Here is a 25727-nt window from a genome sequence, read left to right on the forward strand (position 1 = left end):
TGGCACCCGTCTTTTACATCTTTATAAACACTGATGAGGTCACCTCTCAGTCTCAGCACAGCCCCAGCTCCCTCAGTCTCTCCTTGTAAGAGAGATGTTCCAGCCCATTCATCATCTTTGTGGCTCTATGCTGGACTCTCTCAAGCAGTTCTGTGTCCCTCTTGAACTGGGAGGCCCAGAACTGGCTGCAGTACTCCAGATGCAGCCTCAGCAGGGCAGAGCAGAGGGGCAGAAGATGTTTTGAAATTAAAAACAAACAAACTATGAAGTTGTCCTTCCTCAGTTTGTATTCTCACAGACTTAGCTCTGTCTAAATAGGGCTTTCTTCATGTCAATCTATTACACTTAATGTTGAGGAGTTTCTCCTCCCCTCGGCCTCCTTGAGGATCAGTTTGTATTCTCACAGACTTAGCTCTGTCTACATAGAGCTTTCTCCAAGTCAATCCATTAAATTTAATGTTGAGGATTTCTGGCCTCTGTGAGGATCTGATTCACAGTAAAACCTGCAAGAGGAAAATGCTGTGTTGGTCAGCCCCTGGCAGAACTGGGAGAACTCCGTCCTTCTATTACCTGTCTGCAGAACGGGGGAAAAACTCCTGCAGCTTGTGAGCTGATCAATGACACCACAAATCATAGCTGGTAATGCCAGACCCTCACACATCTGCATTAGTATGACTTCCTAAATTCCCTTCTGCTGCCAGGGTTTGGGCAATTGTCGTTGCTAAGTCTGAGACACCATTGTAGGGATTCCGAACAGTGCAGTGGAAGTGGAGAGATCTATTGCTCTGATTGACACAGCTTTGGCTGGTTGCTCATTTTCAGCACCGAATTTGCTCTCTAACACTGTGATTTGATGATTTAGTAGACCATAGACATTTGAGTGTGAAGGGATCTCAGTTGGGGTTTCAAAATAACAGTTGTTATCCTGGCCTTAATTTTAGAGATCATCTGTTATTTCATGCTGCTTGTTTCATATTCATTTATCCAAGACAATAATCAGAGATGAAATATCTATCCTTCCCACTGCTTTTTAGAATAACCCAGCCCTCAACTGTATAGTTGGCAAAGCCCTTCCCTGCAGGGAATGCAATGGCTTCCCTGGTGAAATTTGAATGCCAGCATTGCCTCTGCCTTCATTTACTTGGGACTCTTTGGTGCTTGGCCCTTTGCAGCGCCTCTCCTGGGCAGTTCTGTTGCTTGTGCAGTGCTCAGCCCTCAAGCCACTGAGACGTTGTTGCGTGTCTGCTACTCAACAGGCAGGATGTAAAGGGTTAACCCTCCTTGGGGAGTGGTCTTGACCCTGATGTCAGGTCCTGCTGACTCCTCCCCAGGGGTGGGTCTGACCGTCTCTTCCAACCTGGTTGATTCTATGATATGGTTTAAGGTGAATCTTGTAGAGTAGGATTCTAGGTTGGACTTGGTGAGCCTGAGGGCTTTTGCCAACCTGATGTTTCTGTGATTCCTGTCCTGTGATGCTGTGTGCTGCTTTCATGTGGTTGGACAGCCATCATCTTCCTTCCTAGACCTGGCTGTGTTTTCTTGTTGTGAGGAAGGCTTGTCACTTTTGTCAAATTGCTGATTTCAGTGTCAAACTGGGACTGTTTCAGTTACTCTGGTTTAACACTCCCAGGACTTTGAAAGTTTAGATCAAATTTAGATACAGTGAACATCATAACATTTTTTTAGAAGCCAACATATTATTCCCCTCAGTTAGTTTCTCTGCTGTTATGTGTAAATAATGAGAAGAGATGCACTAAACACCATCACATTCTAGACATCTGTAATGTGAACATCTATCCCTGAACTGCTCCTCCTAGACTTCATTCCATATTCACTGGAGAAAAAACAATGGGCAGGATTCATCTAACCAATTTTAGATGTCTGCTTGAGGATGAGATGAATCCTGTCCTGAGAGTGCCTCTTTCTCCCCTGTGACTATAAAGGAAGCTTAGAGTGACTCACTCAGGTGCATTTGGTGAGATGAATTCTCACTTGGGGTCTAGTTCTTCCACAGCTAGACATTTGGAATTGAGAAAATAAGTTGGCTCAGTCTTCATATTTAGTAGCAAAGAAGAGCTGTGCAAGCTCACTCTAATTATGAATGCTGCATTGCACTGATTTTGTGTCATGATGATGTGATGTTCTATTTGAATTTTTCTTCTTGGAAAGTGGAATATTTTGATAGGGAAACATTTGCAAAGTTAGAAACAAAACCCAAAGGTAAAATTGCTTTTAAAATAAAGGTAAAATTGCAGCAAATTTTAAGTGAAATTCCATGCTTGAAATTCATGTTTGGAACCAAGCAGGCTTTCTTATGAAAAAGGGGAGGGGGGAAAAGAAAAGTATTTTTGGTGCATGAGTAACCTGTGGTGTACATAATTATTGATAATGAGAAGTGTAGCCACTCAGTGGTCACCCTTGAGTAAAGTAAGTTAATTTTCTTTTTTTTTTGGCAATGCTTTCTCTAAGCACATTTTTATTTGAAACTCTGAATCTTAATGAGGTGATTTATTCTTCCTTCTCTGGAAAGAACCATAATGAGCAAAAGAGGTGAGATGTGAAAGCCTTGCATAGACTGTCTGTTTTTTTCCCCTTGCATAGTAAGTCCAGGTAGAGGAAAGGAAGCTTTCTCCAGTGCCACTGTGTTTCAGAAGCTGTGTCAGATACATCTCAGGTACTTATTCATCTTTAAAGCAGCTATTCCTTATGCTTGATGAAGTAAGAGCAATTATTTTTAGGTGTTGTCTCAATTAATTACTCTTGCAGCTAAGCATTCATGTCTCATACGTGCTTCAAAATAATCTGTTGGCTGTCTATTCTTTTTTTCCCCTCCGCTACAGCAGCATGCAGAGCCTGCCCAAGTTTCTTTAACATAGATATGTGCAACTGGGGACTAAATAATCTGTAACAACCTCTCTGATAAACAGAAATTATTGGCATCATAGATTCTCACTGAAAGTCACGTTGGCCAGTTCTTTAATCATCCTGGTGGCTGCCTTGGAGTCTCTGCTCGTTTTTCCTGTGTCTTTCATGAAAGATTATGACAGGAATGAGAATTGCTGCTTTCACAGAAGTTGCAGCAGCAGCAGAAAAATAAATAACTTCTCAGATAGTGCTGAGTGTTCCCCTGTTTCTACATCCAACAACTGCTCGAGTCTCTTGTGCCTAACATCATACTGGCAATTTATTTCTGCTTTGATTACACGTTCTGACCTGCAGCTCTTAAAGAGTAGCTGCTTCTTATAATTAAGATTGCTCTTCTATTTGGATGTATTTTCTTCTGTCCTCATTGCCAGATTTATTGGAAAGCTTCTTCCTAGTCATGCTGTGGACCCCCCCCATTTTCACCGTTCCATTTGCCTGATGCTTGCAAACTTTGGATATTTCAGGTTGTTTATACAGGTGCATATGTATATAAGTACAGATACAGAGGGAGAGCTGCATTTACAGAGAGATACGTCTACATGTATGTGCACATAAAAAGGATGTATGGCACAGGACTAGGAATCAGCCCCTGCAAGGCTTCATTAGAAACAGACCTGCTTGAAAATGGGTTATTTTCTACAATTCCACTCGTAGGTTTCTGTTTTCTGTCACACTTGTTCAATACCTGCCATTCTCATCCATAGTGTTTTCATTTCTTCATCCAAATGGCATGTCGCTGGGCACAGGTAAGGTACAGTGTTGCCTTGAGCAGCTGACTGCCCCAGAATAACAGCAGATCTTCAAGGTCTTCTCCAACTGAAACAGTTCTAGGATTCTCTGAAGAGGGAATGCTATAAAAATGTTCAGTCTCATGTGATCAACATGAGAGAAATCCTCTTGTATGTCATGTTTCCTCTTCACACTAAGTCACATTACATAAGTGCTATTCTTTTCAGAGAAGGAGACTCCACAGACTCTTTGGGCAGCCTCCTCCAGTGCTCTGTTGCACTCACTCTAAAGAAGTAAAATCTTCTATGTTCCAGTTTGTAGCCATAGTTCCTTGTCTTATTGCAGCTGACTACCAAAAAGAGCTTGGCCCCATCCACTTGACACCCACCCCTCAGATACTTAGACACATTGATCAGATCTCTCAGTCTTGTCTTCTCCAGACTAAACAGCCCCAGGGCTCTCAGTCTCTCTTCATAGGGGAGATGCTCAAGTGCCCCACTCATCCTCATGGCTCTCCACTGGACTCTCTCCAGCAGATCCCTATCTGTCTTGAACTGGGGAGTCCAAAACTGGACACTAGGTCAGAGTAGAGGGGGAGAAGAACCTCCCCTAGACCTGCTGGCCACACTTTTTCTGATGCACCCCAGACATTATTAATATCTATAATAGGTAAATTTGTAACATTCCAAAATCCTAAGGTAACTTTTTTTTGGAGTGGGTTTTCAGGTATGTCCCAGGTTTAATTTCTGTCAGCTATCTTTAAAAACCACAACAAGGTACTGTGAAAAATCCATGTAAACTAAATGAAAACATTCCCTAGTGTCTTATAAGTGCATTTCTTGCTCTTTCTTTTTCAGGGGATAGGAATAGATTTGAAATTGAATGTCTTCTCTTCCAGGACTTAAATACATTCCTGTTCTTATCTAAGAGTTTTTATTACGTTCATGCAGCATGCTTCAAACTCCTCAGCACATCACTGCTCAGCCCACAACCAGCTGCCTGCTCCCTTTTTCTTCCAACTGATGTGGGTTTTTTGAGTTGTTGTCAGCTTGTTGAAGTCCTAATGTGCTGTTGCCTCTACCATCTCTCAATACTCTGAAAACCAAGTCCCAGCTTAGTAGCAGATGCTTTTGATATGCAAGCTAGCAGGTATAATATGACTGCATTACAAATCTGACTTTCAAATGTTGAATCAGATTGATGTTTTATAAAAGGATGAGTGAAGCTACTCTTTGATGTTCTTTTGTGAGGCTTGCAATATTTTGTGATTCACTTTAGAACTCATATCCCAGGGAAAAAAACAGATATGCAGATGTTTCCATGCCGAAGAATTAATAACAAAACAACTTCTCTAGCCTCCTAGAAGGTGTTCAGAAAGTTTCTCCATATATTCTGAAACACAGAAGGGGAAAAAAGGCATTAAAAAGAACCTGAGCAAGCAGTGTTCAGTATAAATTGGTTCAGCTTTTCTAGTAAAAGAAAAAATAATGTAGCTGTGTATTTTATTTTTATACATTCCATTACATGGAGTTCTGAAGTTAATTAGCCTGGGGAAGAGGAGGCTGAGGGGATACCTTCTTCCTCTCTACAACTTCCTGAAAGGAGACTGTAATGAGATGGAGGTTGGTCTCTTCTACCTCCTGGCAAATAACAGGAGAGGAAATGGCCTCAAGTTGCATCAGGGGAGGTTTAAATTGGATATTAGAAGGAAATTCTTCAATGAAAGGGTTCTCAAACCTTGGAACAGGCTCCCCAGGAAGATGGTTGCATCCCCATCCCTGGAGGTGTTTGAAAGAGGCAGAGATGTGGTGCTGAGGGACGTGGTTTAACACCAAACTCGGCAGAGTTAGATAATACTTGGAGTCAATGATCTCAAAGGTCTTTGATTCCAAAAACTCCTTTCTGTCAGGTTTAATGGAATGTCATGATCTGTGTGTCCCAAACACCGTGGGCTGTGTGGTCATCTCTTTGGTGGACAAGCTAGATTTTATGTTTTATTACTTTGATTTGCTACATATTGCACTCCTGAAATTGTGCAGTCTGTATTTCTGAATTGAATGAACAAATAACAGGCTAAAAAAATTAAAGCTCTCAGTCTGGTTGACACAAGTAAAAGGAGCACTGGGCATATCTTCAGAGGAGCTATAGGCATTTTGTTTATTGGATGGCTTTGTAGAGATGATCTATCACAATGCCTCCCCAGCATAATTACATTGAAACTGCTCGTTTCAGCTCGGCAGTATTTCCTCTACATACATATATGGATGGCCACAAAAAGAAAGATTTCACCTACAAATTTCCAGGGAAAGAAATCCATTTCATGCATTGCAGTAGATAATGATGATGCTTACAGCTTTCAGACTGTGATTCAGTAAGGCACTTGACTACAAGATTTTAATTCATTTGCTGAACTGCAGCATTACTGAATGAAGTTGTTAACAAAGGCAGAGATATTTGAGGTGGTGGAAAGAAAGGCCAAGAAAGAACTATTTATTCCCCAGCATCTGGAGACTCCCACACTGAAAGAAATGCATTTAAGAATGGTTTATTTTTATGCAGATCAACATGATTTATTATTGTTGGAGTAGACCAGTACATCACTAGTCACTGATGCTGGGCTGACTTAGTCATAAAATCATAGAACAATTTTGGTTAGGAGAGCTCTTTAAGATCAAGACCAACCATTGACCCAGCACTGCAAAGGCTTTGATCCAGGCAATAAAATGAAATAGTTTTGAATAAATAAATTTCAACTGATCAGGTGGCCAAACAATAAAATTCAGTCTGCTTAAGAATCATAGAATCAACCAGGTTGGAAGAGACTTTGAACATCATCCAGTGCAACCTAGCACCCAGCCCTATCCAGTCAACTAAACCATGGCACTGAGTGCCTCATCCAGTCTTTTCCTGAACACTTCCAGGGACAGTGACTCCACCACCTCCCTGGGCAGCCCATTCCAATGCCAATCACTCTCTCTAGGAAGAACTTCCTCCTAACATCCAGCCTAGACCTCCCACAGCACAACTTGAGACTGTGTCCCCTTGATCTGTTGCTGGTTGTCTGTAGCCCACCTGGCTACAACCTCCCTTCAGGTAGTTATAGACAGCAATGAGGTCCCCCCTGAGCCTCTTCTTCTGCAGGCTGCACACCCCCAGCTCCCTCAGTCCCTCCTCACAGGGTTTGTGTTCCAGCCCCTCACAGCCTTGCTACCCTTCTCTGGACACGTTCCAGCACCTCAACATCTCCCTTGAATTGAGGGGCCCAGAACTGGACACAGTGCTGATGTAGTGTATCTTAACTTTCCCATTTTATGTAAGGTTTGAATAAAATAGAATTTCTTTTTATCATAACTGATCATTCATCTTTATGGGTAAGACTTAGTTATGCTGCAGATCGGTTGTTTTGTGAGGGCACAAGCTCTCCTTGTAGCTTCAGTACCACATTCCCTAACTTATATTTGCGGTGGAAAAGTAGGTGTATTATCAGGTTTGGCTTCCATATGACAGTGCAGATTTAATGCAGTGACAACAGTCTCTAAAGAAAATTCAAATAGCAGATAGTAGTTTCACAAGACCATTAACTTTGATTGCCAAACTTTAAAGTATTTCCCAGACCAACTGATGAAGTAAATAATTGCTCATCCTCTATATTATTACTGCCACCCTGGATCTCTGTGGGGGAGTAAAGGGAAACAGAATTTTCTTAGGGTGAATTTTATGAACAGAATGATATTTGTCTAGTGCTTAGCCAGGAAAACTGAATCACTGAATGAACTATTTACTCCTAATTTTTTCTGTTATTGTTCCAAAGCCTTTATTCCACTCTTTCTTCAGGTTTCTTAAGAGAAAAGTTAACATTAAAAAAAAAAACCCACAAACAAGTAACCCCCCCTAAAATTTCAGAAACAAATTTAAAACTATAAAATGCAATGGAATTGGTACATGCCCATATTTACAACTCTCCTACAGAAATTATGGCCATTACTTGCCATGGGAACCAAGAGGAAAAAAAGATGCTCTTAAGTGTAGCAAAATAGCAATATCCTGATTCTGTTGCATGAAAACTTCCATTGCCTATTACCTTACAGTTGAAGTGAGTGTCCACTGGCATGCCAATCATAGAATCAGACAATCAGCCAGGTTGGAAGAGACCTCCAAGATCATCCAGTCCAACCTAGCACCCAGCCCTATCCAGTCAACTAGACCTTGGCACTAAGTGCCTCATCCAGGCTTTTCTGTCTCAAGCTAGCACAGTCATGTAGGTAATTGTTGGTAAGTTTGATCTTCCAACATGAGACTTGTCATTTTTGGTACATTTTTTCACGTGGCAGCACTATCTGAATTCCACCCCAAGGACATTTTTTTACCCTTTTCTGCATTACTAATACACTTGATTGTTAGGTGGAGGAGATCCTTTCAGATAAACTCCCAGGAAACTGGGAAGCTTTTCCTAAGGCTTTGCAGTCTGACCATCCTAAGCCTACTAGCACTATTAACAGGAGTAATCTAAGAAATATCCTACAGCTGTGCTGTCCCTCTTTGTCAGATCAACAACTTAGGAAGAAGGTTGATGTGTGAGTTGTAACAGATTTCATGTAATTTATTTTCATACCATATCTTTCTTCCTGTCTTTTAGCATGACTGCTGTTGCTGGAGGCATTAAGTATTTGGGTTTGCCTTAAGCAGATAGAGAAGAAAAGGTCAGTGGAAGAGATGACCCATTCCTCTTGTGATCAGCTTGTAAAGCCCTTATTTATTTTCATAATAGCTCCACGTTGGAAATTCTTCAGAGTTTGACATATTTGCAGCATTTCAAGGGTAAGGCAAAGCTTTCTGACAAAAGAAAACTGATGTGCTGGGGATCCAAGACATTGTTTAGTATTTACAAACAGAAACCTAATTAAATCAGTGTTATGTCTTTCCTCAGTAGACTATCATTGTAAGGAAGGAGGAATTGAAATTTGATACTGTCAATGTGAAATCTCATTTCTAATACAAGGGAGCTCCCCAAATGGGGAGTCAAAAGAGCTACAAGCATGGGGAGCATGAGGTCAAAATATCTATGTCCAAAGAAGAAGAAATTGTATTAGGCGTTTTATTGCAACAACATTTCAGTAAGGTTATAATCAGGTCTGGTCTACTCTCTCAGGAGCTCTGGTTTTCTTTGCCTACAGCCAGTGACTTACAGAAAGATGTGGAATTCTTTCCTGCCTTTGAAAACATAATAGGAAAATCAAAGAAATCTGTTCCAGTCTAAGCCTCACAACCCTGCAGATCATTGCATGTGAGGAGCAAACACAACAGCATCAGTAGGAAATGGCTTTTGGAAAATCATGTTGGTGGCTAAGAAGCTCTCCATGGCACAGCAATGTGCCCTTGTGGCCAAGAGGGCCAATTGGATCCTGGGGTGCATTAAGAGGAGTGTGGCCAGCAGATCGAGGGACATTCTTCTCCCCCTCTACTCTGTCCTGGTGAGACCTCACCTGAAATACAGCGTTCAGTTTTGGGCTCCCCAGTTCAAGAGGGACAGGGATCTACTGAAGAGAGTCCTACGGAGGGCTACAAAGATGATTTAGGGGCTGGAGCACTGCCTTATGAGGAGAGGCTGAGGGACCTGGGGCTTTTTAGTCTGGTGAAGAGAAGACTTAGAGGGGATCTAATCAATGTCTATAAATATCTGAGAGCTGGGGGTCAAGAGAGAGGGGGACAAACTCTTCTCAGTTGTGCCCTGTTACAGGACAAGTGGTAATGTGTATAAACTACAGCACAGGAAGTTCCTCCTCAACATGAGAAATAACTTTACTGTATGTGCCAGAGAGCACTGAAATAGGCTCCCCAGAGAGGTTGTGGAGTGTCCTTCTCTGGAGACTTTCAAAACCTCTCTGGATGTGTTCCTGCACAACCTGTGCTAGACTCTATGGCCCTGCTGTAAGAGGGGTGTTGGACTTGATGATCTGTGGAGGTCCCTTCCAACCCCTAACATCCTGTGATCCTGTGATCTTTGTTCCTGAAATGTGAATCAGGAGTGCAAGCAGTAAAGCTGGTTCTACTGTATGCATTTTCCTTTCTGTAAATGTCCTAGAGAAAACTTTGGGTGCTATGCATTGAGTTCATGCTCCCAGCACACTGTGTTATAACTATATGCTTTCATCACCTGCCAGTCTTATGGCTCTCTGTGGTGCAGTATATAATTAGTGGTCATTGATCATCAACAAGTAATTTTCTGAATTACCTGGAACTCAGCAGTTAAGCTGTTTTTCTAAATAGTGTTTCCATCATTATTTGTGTCAATGCAAGATCTGTGCCATAAGAAAAGTCAGGAATTTCAGTCACTTGGAGTTGGAATGTGGTCTCTGTTCTAAATTCTGAACATTCCCTATAAGAAAAGAAAATATAGAGAAAGACCATCAAAGGCAAACTGTTAAGGTTTCATTTATCCATCATTGTGGTCAATGGCTAGTTTGCTTTGCTTTTAAAAGGATGCAAGATAAGGCTTGTGAGCTCAGTTAAATGAAATGGAGGAGGGATCCAGGCTCTTCTCAGTGGTGTCCAGTGAGGAAACAAAGGGTAGTGGACACTAACTGGAACATATAAAGTCCCACTGGAAGATGAGGAGAAAAATATTCCCATTGTGTCCAGGCAGATTTTGAATATCTCCAGACAAGGAGACTCCACAACCCCCTGGGCAGCCTGTTCCAGGGTTCTGTCGCCCTCACAGGGGAAGAATTCCTCCTCATGTTTACATGAAACTTCCTATGCCTCAACTTCCCCCCGTTGTCTCTTGTCCTGTCATTGGGCATCACTGAGCAGAGCCTGGCCCCAGCCTCTTTGCACTCACCTTTACATTTTTATAACCATTGATGAGGTCACCTCTCAGGCTTCTCCTCTCCAAGCAGCACAGCCCCAGCTCCCTCAGGCTCTCTTCCTAAGAGAGGTGTTCCACTCTCTCCATCATCTTTGTGGCTCTGTGCTGGACTGTCTCACGCAGTTCTTATCCTTCCTGACCAGGAGGAATAGGTAGCCTATCTGACTGGGGAAGCAGGTGGGATTAGGATAACTGAGTAACAAGGTAACTAGAATCAGGCTTCCTCATCCACACCTGAGGAGACCTTTTGGAAAAGCTGGTTCGGTATAGTCTACTACTCATAGAGTTGTCATTCTATTTTTAGCCTGACTCCTTACAAATATGTTTTGTTGACTCACATCTTCTTACTAATCTGTTGTTTTTTTTTTTTAAAGGTGGCATTAATTTTACATTGAATCTTCTTTAAGAATATCCTGGGAAAGTGTTGTGGATTATTCAGAGAAACAGTGGATGGCACTGTTCATTTGCTGCTCAAGAGTGGGAGGAAATGCCAGATCTAAAAAGGGCTGTATTTTAAAATAATAAGAAAACAAAACAAAACATAACCAAACCAAGTAATTGACTCCTCTAAATGCATACACACTGAGCTCCAGACTATCACATCTGTGCTGGGAATGTCATAACCAGATTGGGGATTTAGCGTGGGCGCTTTAAGGGATGCAGGGCTTTGAGCAAAAGGTGATGAAGTGACTGAATTACATTCTGAATTCCAGTGGTTCAGCTACATCAGTCTTATTTATTAGAAATGATAGTTCTGCTTGGGGGGGCTTCTACTCTAATTGGACTTTTGCACTGATGTGACTCATCCTGAGGCACTTGAGGACAATGCTGCTGTTGCTGCAGCAAAATAGCTGGTGTGCTTGTCCCATATGGCTTCCTGTGAGCTGACACGCAGTCTGGAGATGAGAGGGAACGATTTTTAAGGGCATTTGGAAGCCTTTTATGGATTATACTCACAAAGCAGATGTTGCTCTGTAGTGTTCACAGCCATTTTCTGTTTGAGGGCTGCACTTGTTCACTTGTTTTAGCTGAGCAGGGCTTACAATTACTGAAAAAAAGCAAACAACCAGCATCCCTAGGTCCCTCTCTGCCTGGCTGCTCTCCAGCCACTCTGTCCCCAGCCTGTAGCACTGCATGGGGTTGTTGTGGCCAAAGCAGAACCTGGCACTTGGACTTGTTAAACCTCATGGCATTGGACTGTGCCCATCTATCCAGTCTGTCCAGGTCCCTCTGCAGAACCTCCTACCCTCTAACAGGTCAACACTTGCTCACAACTTGGTGTCATCTGCAAACCTATTGATAGTGGGCTTAACCCACTAATGATACAGTGCTTAAGTCAGGCTCCTGCTTTCTTTCTAGGCTACAGAAGAAGCCTGGAAAGGTTGGCTTTCAGTGCTTAGAGACAGCCTTCTGAATAATACCTTTAACTGTATGTGGAGGGGAAATATGTTCCTTTGATTGTCTTTGCCTTAAGACATTTGTTTTCTGTGTTGTTCTCTACCTCTCAAATTGTTTTAAATTCTTATTTTATCCAGGTTATGCTATAAATACAAAAGGTAACTCTCCCAGTGGAATCTTTTCAAGCTGCTTTTGGATGACTTGAAAGTTGCTGTTATTTCTGGTGACTTAAATGATATCAGCTCACAAATATCAAAGGCAAAACAACAAAGGGAAGAAAAAAGGCAAACAGCTTTCAAAAAGGTACTGTTGTTACAGATGATTTTCTATTTAATATAAAGAAAAAAAATATGTACAGAAAGGAGACTTTCAGATAGAAGATGCATGCTGGTTTTCTAATGGAAAGTGCTGTCCTGGGCTGATCTCTCATTTTGCACAGGTATATTCAAAACTGTGCAACACTCAAAGCATTGCATGGGGGACAGCAAACACGTGTGGATCATTCATCAAAAACTCTGGGATTCAGATAAAAATGTTTGAGCTCCATTTAAAGTGTTGGAAGCAAAAATATTTCAAATAGGAAAGCAGAACTGCTGATTGAGCATCCAGGTCTGAGCCAGCCACTGGGGCTAGCTGAAGGCTGATGGTGGTAGGAGTGGGTGTAAGTAGAAAAAACAACTTATAACCCCTTATGAACTATAATACAAGTATTACACAACTGTGATATAAATATTATACAACTGAGGTTTTATTATTCTCTCTCTTTTCTTTCTTTTTACTTCAGATTTAAATAATCATGTTAAAAGAGAATAGCTGGAGGTGAGGAGAAAGCTCTTCACTGAGAGAGTCATTGGACACTGGAATGGGCTGCCCAGGGAGGTGGTGGAGTCGCCGTCCCTGGGGCTGTTCAAGGCAAGATTGGACGTGGCACTTGGTGCCATGGTCTAGCCTTGAGCTCTGTGCTAAAGGGTTGGACTTGATGATCTGTGAGGTCTCTTCCAACCCTGATAATACTGTGATACTGTGATATAACTCTATTTCAAGTAGTTTTAGGTCCTCAGCTAAATGCCTGTGGTTAATACCTTCCTTTTACATCAGCTCCTTTCTCCAATCTATTCTAAGACCTCCCTACTAGGTTATAAAGTTAGTAGATAAGGAGAACTTGTTGTGAATAAGCAGCTGACAGGGAAGATGTTCTTTTAGACTACATCCTGCAACTAATCATTCATTTATTTCCAGGGCACATTCAACCTTTGACTCAGTCTTGAACTTCAGTAAGGAGGAAGGATAGAAAGAACATTTGAGTTTACCTTTATCACCTGTCTTGTAAGTACTTTTTCATTTTCTCAGGGTCATTCATGGCAAGATCTATGTCAATAGGCAAGAGATGGGGCAGGTAAAGCTGATAATGTTTTGGCAAACTCTTGCAGTCAGGAAAGAACACGTATCTCAGAAGAGCAGGTGCCTTCAGCAGATGAGTCCATCTGAGATCCTCAGGAGGGAGGCACCAGTCCCTGTCATCTTTTTTATTGGGGGGAAGGCTTAGAGTTAATCTTCTATGTGCTGCTCAGATCAAAGTAAAACTCTTTTCATTAGCATATTTTTAGAATGAGAGTTAAAATGTTAAGATGATCTTCAAGTTTAAGAATACTATAAAACACACTTAATAAATCTATAAAATAAGGCTGCTGAATATTTCTGCATTTTGCTTGTATGGAAGTAGGAGCTTTAAAATTTAACAAAAATGATTGTTTGAACTCTCCTTTTCATGGGTTACCATAAATCCATAATGGATGTAAAATGGGTATGAGTGTGAGACTTTATATACCCTGTAATTTAATTTCTATCTTTACAAGTTGTTAAATCATTATTTATTTTAATGTCTTATTGATGAAGGTTATGGTAACTCAGCAAGAAAACTATGTAGTTCATATCTGTAGACTGAAGTCAAGGTCAGTAACTGTCAAAGGTGGGCACAGGTTGATGATGTGCTGTGCCAGGTGGCCGAATTGCAGCATCATGGGAGATGAGAAGGAGATAGATCACTGGATTCAAAAGCATATTCCAGGAGTAGACAGTGCTCACAAAGAGGCATCTTGGAACCTGGTTAGGCAAAAAAAGCAGGACTCTGCATCATCCACTATCCTCTGTTCTCACTACCAATAACAGATACTGCCAGGTTCCTCAAAGTCCATGCAGGAGACCAGAGAGACACGAGCTTCTAACAATGATACATAGAAGGTCAATCCATTTATTGAAGCTAAGAGTGGTACTTACGTAGTGGATTCAGTACATGTGTGTGTACTTGTGATAGGCTCTGCTAACAGCAACATTCAGTTGTTCCCAGGGCTGACCAGCCTGCCCCCCTTCAAGACCCCCTCAGCTCAGCAACAGATAGCAGTTAACTTTCACAGCTTCTCTGCTAGCCTCCCCAAGGCCACTTCTCTGCAGCTGTGCTCCTTATCAGAATGACCTTAGCATTACCCTGCCTGTTCTTACTTTCAGACTGCCCAATTATGCTCAAACCCCAACAAGATATGAAGCATTAATGCCTATATACATTGAGGAGTGAGGATTGCATGGAGAGACCCCAGCAACAACATGCAGGGGTTATAGTAAAAAGAAGCAATGGGTGCTCGTAGTGAAAGAGTCTCTTTTGAGAGACCCATAGGCCATTCTGACAAAGAGTTGCAAGAGTTTTGCTCCCTCCTACTCCCTTCCAGTGCTCCCTTCTTCTTTAAGTCCCTAAAATGCACACAGCATGGGGAGTAAAGAGGAAGAACTAGAGTTCTGGGTGTAGTCACGAAGACATAGTGGGACAGTTTGCATGACTGCTGGAATGTTGTCATGGACAGATGTGTACTCTCTAGGAAGGACAGACCAGGAAGGCGAGGTGATGAAGTTACTCTTCATGTGCAAAAGGAACTGGAATGTATTGAAGCCTACTTAGGAGGGGGTGGAGAACATGTTAAAGGCTCATGGTAAAGAATTAAGGAGCAGGCTAATAAGAGTGATACTATTGGAAATCTAAGATCTTAATTTGCAAAATAAAGCCTTCAGAGCACTGTCACTCATTTTTTGTTTTGTTTTTTTGGTTGGGTTTTGTTTACTTGGGGCTTTTTTAGAAGGGTTGTGTTTGTTTGTTTTTCTGTAAAGCAAGCTATACATAAGTAATGTCTGCATAATACAGGTCTTGGAATCAATATGTGTTCTAAATTGATCAGCTTATCATTTTGCTTTGCAGCAAGTGGGCTTCTTCCACATCTGTCTCATTTGTCATTAAAGCAGTCCTGTTCATTATTGCTGAATCAAATGTTTGAAACTACCCAAAAAAAAAAGTGACTTGTCTTCATGTACAATCTTTCAATTTTAGATTCAAACAGATTGAAGGTCAAGCTAACAAATATGCTCAGAATAGAACTGTTGATGAAGTAATCAGAAGTCTGAAGAACAGAGTGATAAAGCAGGCAGCAACTACTAAAGACAGCTTTCTTTTTTTTGTCTACAAGAAGCAATCACAAGGAGAAAATCAATAAATCTGGTTTGCAGAAGGTAGGGAAAATGTTTGCTATTTTCCTTTTGTACTTTTCCCAGGAAGATATTGTCTTAGCAGTTTGCCTTTTCACACAGCTAGAGTCAAATCCTCCAGAACCATGTCAGTTACTGAAGACCTGAACAGGTCTTATGCAGGTTATTGTATGAGTAAGACTCTCAGCTTGGTTTTATGGACATAAAATTGTTGTCCTGTAGCAATACTACCTTTTGAAAGCTTCACCTCTCCCCAGTTGTCAGCGTATGAACTGGAACTTAGATCTTCAAGTCTCAGCTGCTTATTCCAGTGTCAGCCAACAGCACACCTCTTATGTGAAGTGAGTGGGCATACCTTTAAAGAATCACCTATGCCTCAACTCAGAGTCCTTTAACCCTCTTTGCAGCTTAACAGTGATAGCTGATAGGAACTTGTAGTTGAAGAGTAAGATGTACAGCTTGGCACTTCAAGGAGAATTCCCTAAGCTAATCTAATACAATCTTTCACATTTCTGGGCCTCTGCACCATTCTGGGTGCCTCACAGCCAAGCTGAGACTAAGGGACAACCTCTGAGCTCTCTTCCTTGCTCTACTTTCAAAGGAGCCTGCAGTGATAGTGTTAGGGAAATCTTCTCCAGACATCTAGTAGCATTTCAGGGCATAGTCTGGTCCTCAACAGAACAGGAGAACCTTTCTGTAAGCTCATGTTGTAGATTTCCAATGTAGTTATTTGATGTTGGATGCCTTTTGCTACTGGATTACCAAATTTGGCTACAGCATCTCTGGAGGAGGGGAGACTGAGGGGAGACCTTACTGCTCTCCACTACTACCTGAAAGGAGGTTGTAGTGAGATGGGTGTTGGTCCCTTATCCTTAGTATCATGTAATAGGCCAAGAAGTCTGAATCTGCACCAAGGAAGGTTTAGTTTGGGTATTAAGAAAAATTTCTTTACTGAAAGAGTGGCATTGGAGCAAGCTACCCAATGATATGAGGGAGTCACATCCCTGAAGGTTTAAAAAAGCCATGCAAACATGATCATTTAGGTCATGGTTGAATGGCCATGGTGATGCTAGGTCAACAGTTGGACTCAGTGACCTTAAAGGTCTCTTCCAACCTCAATGATTCTATTACTCTGTGATCTGAAAGGACCCACAATAATACAGATTTATTGGAGGTGTATATGTATACTTGTAAAGAGCACAGAGCTCTCACCCATTCCAGGGTAGGCTTATTTCACTCAGCACAAGGCAGGGAAGAAGAGGGCTATAGGAGAGAATGGTGATAATCATCATCATCAGGGCAGAGTTCCTGGACAGTGTTCCATCCAGCTGGACTCTGCTGAGCTTCTAGAGTTTAAGAACATGACAGCACACAACACATGTGCCTGGCTGCAGCTAGATGGTGATTTTTTATCCTTTGGGGCACCACCAAATCTCAAGAAATGCATCATCCCCAGTGTAGTGTAAAAACAACAAAATCACAAGGAAGAACTGTTTAATAGCTTCTGGTGATCTACAGATATTTTAAGTGAGTTGTACCCAGACAGCCAGTGCAGAAGAGAAAGCAGCAGGTACAATGAGTTTGTTGCACCTAGAAGTGACATTACTGCATTAGCTGCAGGCAACATACAAGCCTCTTAGGTATTGCCTTGTGCTGCAAGGCTCAGCAACTAAAGCCAATATCCCAAAAGTGTGTGCCACAAATGTCAGGGCTGTATGTGAGGAAAGGTTGCATCTTAACACTACCTTAATAAGTGAATTATTAACAAGAAAATAGCAAGAAAAGTGGAAAATGTTGTATGTGTTTTGGTCTCTCTCTTTCCCTCCCCTTCATTTCAAAGCAATTACACTTCTGCATGCAACTGCAAAACGATATCCACTTGAGGGTAAGCAGATGTGTGACTGAATGCAGCTACAGTGTTTGCTGGGGAAGACTCTGTAGTAACAGCATTTGTCATGTCATATGATGTGAAGCACGCAACTCATGGGTCTGTGTTGAGAAGAGGAAAAGGAAGGTAATAGCTTGCCACCTGCTTCCAGTCAGCACATTTAGCTCTGCAACAGTAGCTGGCAAAAAACCTGTACGTGGTACATGAATGGGAAGAAGAACCCAAGCAAAAACACACTGGAACTAACTTTCTGATGGGACCAATGCAGGCCATTTTCAAGGGTGCAGCTCTGTTTTGACCCTTGCTGACTCTTAACCTACTTCTGTGCGCAAAGGGCAGAGCATGCATTATTGTCAAAATGTGCAGAAAGATCTAGAAAATCTCTTTTGGGGCCCTGGATCAACATCCCCAGCTTGTACCTGTGCCTTCCCTTTTGTGAAGGATTACAATCTCCTTCCTGTAAAGCTGTCATCATTCCACCTCCTTTAAATAAGACTTGGAAACTCTGGCTTTTGTGAGCCATTCAGCACGGGACAATGACCTAGTCAGAAAACGTAATGTGACTTAATCTTGTGTGCAGTTTTGGCAGAGTTTTACCTTTCTTTTTCTTTTCTTTTTCTTTTTTAAGATGAAAGTGCTGGTAATTGAGACTGTGGTTACAAACATCACTGTTGTGGTTACAAACATCACTGTTGTCACTGCTTCTCCAGCTTTGATTGGATTTGTGCAGCAAGATTTCCCTATTAAGCATTTGAACTAATGGCAAATACTTGTTAAACTGAACATAAAATGTGCTTGCTTATCCAGAAGCTTCTCATTTGTAGAAAGGGATGATAATTTGCTAATTATTCTCACATTTTTAACACTCCTTATGCTGTTCATCTATTTAATGATCTTTTTTTTTTTTCTTTTTAAATTTGTACAATTAACTAAATTGTAGTGTCAAGAGTAATCGCTGGGGGAACACTTGGGAAAGCCAGGGCAAAAGCTATGCAGGCCAGTTGTAAAGAAACACTGAATTCAGGAGTTACAAAGCAGCTGAAGGCAGTTAAGATGTTTGGAGAAAGCCCTCAGCAGCAATAGTGGCTACAAGGAAAAAGGAGGTAGGAAATGTAGAAAAAAGCCAGGGGCCCCTCCACTGGCGACTGCTAGGTAAGAGTAAGAGGGATGCAATGGGAAACTGCTGCCCATCAGAACTACTGCACCTCTTCGATGAAGAAGTACTCAGGCTGGAGGTGAGGAGGAAGTTTTTGAGCATGAGAGTGGTGAGAGCCTGGGTTGCCCAGGGTGGTGGCTGAGGCCCCGTCCCTGGAGGTGTTTAAGGCCAGGCCAGATGAAGCTGTGGCCAGCCTGATCTAGGGTAGGGTGTCCCTGCCCATGACAGCGGGATTGGAACTGGCTGATCCTTGTGGTCCCTTCCAACCCTGGCTGATTCTAGGTAGAGAGCCTGCACGAATACAAGAAGTGGGCAGAGGAGGGATGTAGAAAGATCAGAAAGTTCCTTGCCAAAACAGATTACCTAAAATGGATCTTTAAATCTACTTTGAAGAGGAGCAATGCAGAAGGAATCATGCCTCCTGCCTCACTGCAGCTGTATGTGGTTCGGGAGCCTGGATCCTTTCTGCAGGATTTCTTGTCCAGGAGGCAGCTGTAGCAAGCTTGTGGGGAGAAACAGTAGTAGCTACTTCTACAAATGACAGCTTTTCTGAAGGCTCCTAAATGAGCTAACAATTTCTTCTGGCACTTTTTACTTTCCAGGTGAAGTTTAATCTTAGCCTGTCACTTGGTGCTTTTGCTTAAAATGCCACTCTCTAAATTATAGTAAAATTTTGCTCTCTATCTCTTTCTCAATAGAACTGAAGTGGTATAGAACAGATCTATGCTTAAATGTCTTACTGTAAATGTAAGGGAGAGAGATCAATTTTCAGAGTAGTTTCAAGTTGAGCCCTAGGATAGAACACTCAGATATTTACTATTAAAAATGGCATATTAAGCAAGAAAATAGGCCATTGTGTAGCTTCATTTCTCTTCTAAGAGGTGATCATGGCATGCCAATGGGTGACAGTCTACTAAGAGAAAAGTCAGGGTTACCAAATGGAGGACTGAGTTATCTGGATTTTCACAGAATCACAGAATTAACCAGGTTGGAAAAGACCTTCGAGATCACGAGTCCAACCTATCACCTTCTAATTAACTAAACCACGGCACTAAGTGCCTCATCCAGTCTCCTTTTAAACACTTCCAGGGGTGGTGATTCCCCATTCTAATGCAAATCACTCTCTCTGAAGAACTTTTTCCTAACATTCTGCCTAAACCTGCCCTGAATTTTGTGACAGTACTGGGAGGTGAAGGAATTTTAACAGCACTGAAGTATGAAACAAAGCTTTTGTGGAATATCAGAACTTCTCTCTTTCAAGGAGGGGCCCTTGGTTAAATTAGAGAGATGTCAGCAATATAATTTTTTCACATGTGTGATCTTTCTGTCTGTAGCTCTTTGACTCCTGATTTGGCTAAGCTGCTGAGTACCCATCTCAGGACAAGAATGAAACTGGAGCGTGTGGATGTGGAGAGGTCCACAGATAGGTGACATAGAGTTAGAAGTGGCAAACTGCTCTGCCTCAAGTAGATCCTTCTTCTTAGTATTTCTTGTTCACACTCTTGGAGTTAATTTATATCCCAGATTACAGTGGATTGTTTTCTAGTAGTGGTGCCCAGCAACTTCTATCCCGTGTAAAAAGCCAGAAGATAGTAACTAGTCCTTTAAGGAAAGAAAGTTAGTAAGCAATTAGTGATTAGTTCTAGTGCCACTGGAGTGCAGCTGGAGCTCTGTGGTATGATCTGTTTGTTTGCTGGATTTGGGGTTTAGTTTAAAGCCCTGATTTTGAATGTTAAAGCTGTTAAGGGACATTGCTACAAGAGAATGCTGAAATGTGGTTATAGATCACATAATTGACAAGTTTTGTTAGAGTAATAAGAATCCCAGTGAGAGAGCAAGATTTACTGTTAGGGTAGGTATTGTCCACCCCTATAATGAGAGTGTGGTCTTCATCGATTTGCAGTTGCTGAGGAATGAATGCCAGAGGAATATAATTGTAATCTGGAAGCACATTTTTTTCATCTCAGCTACTTGCCTTACCCCCTCATTAATTTCCCTGACTTCAAGGCACTGTAACAAAGTGGGCTAAATTTCAGCTCTTAAAAATAAAGCTGATGGAATCTGAATTGATTTCTTAGGATGGAACCCTGAGTGCAGACTAAAGCTAGTAAGTAATGACTCCTTTCTTAGCTCTTTTATATTGATGATTTTGTGGGTAAAACTCTGATACCACTGAAGTCTGTGACAGTTCTGCCTTTGGCTTCAACAGCTGCTTTAACTTCCATATTATACCTCTGTTAATTTCTCAGAGGTGCACATTTCCTTTTTTCACACTGTTACTATTATTTCTGCTGATCACAAGTGGTATTCCTCAGGGCTCAGCGTTGGGACCTCTTCTGTTTAACATCTTTATTGATGACCTTGATGAGGACATAGAGTGTGTCATCAGTAAGTTTGCAGATGACACCAAGTTGGGTGGCAATGTTGATCTGCAGGAGGGTAGGGAAGCTCTACAGAGGGACTTGGATAGATTGGATGAATGGGTCAATATTAATGGGATGAGCTTCAACAAGGTCAAATGCCAGGTCCTGCACTTGGGTCACAACAAACCTGAGCAACACTACAGGCTTGGGGAAGTGTGGCTGGAAAGCTGCTGGCAGAAAGGGACTTGGAGGATGTAATAGGCAAACAACTCAATATGAGCAAGCAGTGTGCCCAGGTGGCAAAGAAAGCCAATGGCTTTCTGACTTGGATTAGAAATGCTGTGTCCAGCAGGAGCAGGGAGGTGATTGTCCCCTTCTACTTGGCTCTGATGAGACCACAACTCGAGTATTGTGTTCAGTTTTGGGCACCTCATTACAAGAACGATGTGGAGGTGCTGGAGTAAGTGCAGGGGAGGACAATGAAGCTGGGGAATAGCCTGGAGAATAAATCTAATGAGGAGCGACTGAGGGAGCTGGGGATGGATAGTTTGAAAATGAGGAGGCTGAGGGCATTGCCATCTACAGTTACCTGAAAGGATGTCGCAGAGAGGCTGCTGCTGGTCTCTTCTCGCATGTAAATAGTGATAGAACAAGAGGGAATTGCCTCAAGCTATGACAGGGTAGGTTTAGACTGGACATTAGGAAAAAAGCTTTTCACTGCAAGAGTGGTCAGCATTGGCATGAGCTGCTCAGGGAGGTGGTTGAGTCAGCAACCCTGGATGCATTTAAAGGTAGTTTGGATGTCGTACTTCGGGACATAGTTTAGTGTGCACCTTGTAGAGTAGGGTTATTGGTTGGACATGACGATCCTGAGGGTCTTTTCCAACCTGAATGCTTCTGTGAGTGTGTGAAATCTTTTGATGGCAGATACCCTGGAAAAGCTCACATCAGTTCAAACTGGTGGAGAGCTTAGCCAGAAGAACATTGCTTGAGGAGAGATGGTCACACAGGCAATGCTTGTGCCACACAGTCCAAGACTTAATAAATTACTTTCTCTGGCACTGTCTTCAGCTCCTGTACTCCCCTCACTGAGACAGGTGGTGTGACAGCAGATTGTGGGTTTCACAGTGCTTCTTTGCTCTTCTTCCAGCCTGATACCTCCCTTCCTCAAAGAACTACAGTAGGCTAAAGCAAAAGGAAAATACCTTGTCTCAGCCATGTTTTCTTCAGCTGAGACTATCTGCTTCTCCTTGTGCCAGGGAAACTGTAGCAGCTGAGGCTACTACTGCAAATTGGGTGGACACCAGTGATACCACATTGGGCTTTGACATGTTTGAGCTGTAAAGAATATAGCTGTAAGGTTTGTTGTTTTCTTTATGTTACATCACTGTGCTATGTATCAGATATGTTTGCTATAACCTTTTCAATATTTGCTGTACTTTGATTTCATTATTGCAGATGCTAGATGGAATGGGCCAGGAGCTCTCTTATGTAGCAGCCCAAACACAGTAAATGACACTAAATATCACTACATCACTTCATGATAAACTGGTGGAATCCTTTGGGGTAAATGCATTGATTTGCTTTTGTCAGTGAAGCTGATTGTTCTTTTGATACAAATATTTGCTTTAAAAGTTGGTTTGGATGAGCTGTCAGGAAGGTGACTCTAAAAATGATGCTGGATTTTGTCTTCTTTGTTTTCAGAGGCTTCCCACTCAAACACATTCAGTTTCCAAGGAAAAACTTTTTTTTTTTTTTTCCCTTCTAATTGTCTTCTCTGCAGCCTTTGCCAGGAAAACAAGATCTGAGTTATTTTTTCTCATCCTTTTGTGAGCATTGCTATTAAAAATACTGCAGTTAGAAAACAATCATTTTGTGCTACTCATTCATGGAACAGTCCATCTATTCATGAGAGTGATCTTTCAAGAACACATTCATACTCCCCAAAGTCTGCAACACAGTAATCTTAATCGAGAGACGTTTTACCTTATCTGAACTTGTTTGTTATTTTCTGTAATTAGCATTAGAATGTACTCCTTCAGTTCCTGCCATGGGTATGCACGAAGCAAAAGAGATCACACTTTACAAAGGAGAGAAGCTGCAGTTGTTACCCTTTTGCTCAGTTCATCCCATCCCTGTTCCCGGGGAGAAGTGAAAAGATCAGCATCCAGGAGGTTCTTCACAATCCCTAACTTCATCTCATTAGATGATCCCAGCTATGACTGCCTTACAACCTGGGAGGTTGTAGCCAGATGGGGGAAGTATAGGCTGGATGTTAGGAGGAGGTTCTTCACAGAGACAGTGATTTGCCATTGAAATGGGCTGCCCAGGGAGGTGGTGGAGTCACCGTCCCTGGAGGTGTTCAAAAAAAGACTGACCTGGAGCCTCCAGACCTTTATGCCACCAGGGTACTGAGAGTAAACAGGATCAGATGAAGCAACAGAAGCACTGAGATGCTGTGGAGTTGGTAGGGAATAGAAATAATAGTGCTGCAGCCTCCCTTCCTCTGAGAAGTGATGGCACTTAAAATGTCAGGAATCTTAAAGTTTGAGCTTAACTTTAATGATAAATAGCATTCAGGCACTAAAAAATTCATTGCAAAAACTCAGTGTGAAACTCTGTTTGACTATGCAAAGATAGATAAAGTCATAAAAATAATGACAAGATACAGTGGGACTGAAAAAGCTCCTGATCAGCAACTCGTCTCCACTGTGGCAGTGAAGACATAATATATACACACAGGCTTATTTCCCAGTTTTTATTTGTCTCTTACATCGTTAGTGTTGGCTTTGATGTTAGTAATATTTGTCTGCTTGATTGGGTTTTCTTTTCTTCCTGAATTGGACAACTAAGTGAATCAAGGACATCAGTCTAAAACGAGAAAGGAAACCCAAGTCTTTCCAACAGTTGGACTCTCATCTCTGTTTCAGCCTCAACTTACCTAGAAGTGGGAACATTTTGAATTTAGCTCCATAATTTTCTTGTTTCAAATCCTGTTACTATTTTTGTTGGTTGATTCTTTGGGCTCATGGAATGTTTTCTCAAGCAGCAGGAGTGGGGAAAACTCAGATGGTTCCCAAGCACCTAAAACAGATGAATGTGATATTCATGTTTCTAAATCCAAATTGAGCCCTCAGCAAATGCTGCTGAGGCCCAGAACCCCAGAGGATCCAAAGTGGCTGAGCTTGAAATGTTAAAGTGCTCCAGGACCTAAGTTCTGGACTGTGCATGCCATGTGTGGTACAGAAACTCAGGAGGTAGGTCAGATGTAGTTACCACATCTCATGTGGTCTGCAGAAACGAGTACCTCTCATTTGAGAATCTTGGTTCAGGGAGTGCAAAGAGCCACAAGAATGATGAGGAGAATGAAACATCTCTCTTACAAGGAGAGATTGAGGGAGTTTGGGCTCTTTAGCTTGGAGAAGAGGAGTCTGAGGGGTGACCTCATCAATGTTTATAAAGATGTAAAGGGTGAGTGCCAGGAGGATGGAGCCAGGCTCAGCTCAGTAATGCCCAATGACAGGGTAAGGGGCAATGGGTGGAAGTTGAGGCATAGGAAGTTCCATGTAAACATGAGGAGGAATTTTTTCCCTGTGAGGTTGACAGAACCCTGGAACAGGCTGCCAGGGGAGTTGTGGAGTTTCCTTCTCTGGAGATATTAAAAACCTGCCTGGATGCATTCTTGTGTGGTCTGGTGTAGGTGATCCTGCTCTGCAGTGGGATTGGCCTGGATGAGCTTTCGAGGTCCCTTCCAGCCCCTGACATTCTGTGATTCTGTGACTCTGTGAGTGCATTCCTGGAGCATGGCTGAAGCAGGCTTTAAAGGTGTATGTGTGCAGCGTTTCCTTTAGAACAACAGCTGAAGGAGGAGCAGGTGCTAGAATGTAGTCAGGTGGGCAGCTGTGTTAAGAGGAATGGACAGCCTTTCCTCAGTTTCCTGGCTGCAAGTGCTTAGAAAAGCTACAGAGGAGTTGGCACCACTAGGATGGCAACTCGTCTCAGATGAAGGAAGGTCACCTCTGTTCTATGTGCAGCAACAGCTGGCTGCTGATCTGAGGCACCCACAGCCCTCTGCTCACTTGGATTCAACCAGAAGCAAAAGCCCCCCAGGGCAGGAACAGGCTGGGCATTAGGAAGAAGTTAGACACAGCAAGAGTGATTGCCATTGGAATGGGCTGCCTGGGGAGATGATGGAGTCACCATCCCTGGAGGTGTTTAAGAGGAGGCTGGATGAGGCACTTAGTGCCAATGGTTCGGTTAATTAGAAGGGTTAGGTGATAGGTTGGACTCAATGATGGTAGAAGTCATTTCCAACCTGGTTAATTCTGTGATTAGGCACTCGTGATGGTGACTGAATTTGCAGATGTGGGTCTTACTCCCCAGATTTGCTAACTGTGTCTTGGTGACTCACAAAGATAGTTTTCATCTATGTTATTGGTGTAAATCAAGGATAATCTTCCTGGAGTCGCTCCAGGATATAATTGTTTCTGAGATAATTAACATTTTCCTTATATGCCTGTGAATGATCCACGCTGGCTCTTGAGTTTGAGGGAGAATTGATTTGAAATAAATAGGGAATTACAAAATTTAAAACATCTTCACTAACCTGCAGCTAGGGAAATAAGGCAATATTTAAAGAATTAAGTTTACACAGACGTGAAGCAACAGTCGTTAATGGGTAACTTAGAAACTAGGAGACAAAAGCACCATTACTGTGAAGAAGAAGGAGGAAAGGGAAGGAAACATAGATGTTTAAAGATCCCACTGATGTAGAACATAGTTAGTTGTTATTTTATTTCTTCTCTTTTCTGAGGAAAAAACAACAACAACCAGACAGATGATAACAGATGCAGAGCAAGCTTGTGATCACGCTCA

The 25727-nt window shown here is 42.1% G+C and overlaps 1 long non-coding RNA gene across 2 annotated transcripts; it reads left to right on the forward strand.

The window, feature by feature from the left end:
• The first annotated feature begins 8289 nt into the window (after positions 1-8289).
• LOC135187558 (uncharacterized) lies at positions 8290-22655 on the forward strand. 2 transcript variants are annotated; one of them, XR_010307368.1, is made up of 6 exons: positions 8290-8354; positions 12055-12220; positions 13157-13243; positions 15291-15469; positions 22003-22212; positions 22311-22655. It is a non-coding gene; the product is annotated as an uncharacterized LOC135187558 (long non-coding RNA). The 2 variants fall into 2 exon arrangements; XR_010307367.1 differs by having other exon boundaries at positions 22003-22655.
• Positions 22656-25727: the final 3072 nt, after the last annotated feature.

Source organism: Pogoniulus pusillus, chromosome 27 (assembly GCF_015220805.1).
Source record: "Pogoniulus pusillus isolate bPogPus1 chromosome 27, bPogPus1.pri, whole genome shotgun sequence".
In the NCBI taxonomy this organism is placed as follows: Eukaryota; Metazoa; Chordata; class Aves; order Piciformes; family Lybiidae; genus Pogoniulus; species Pogoniulus pusillus.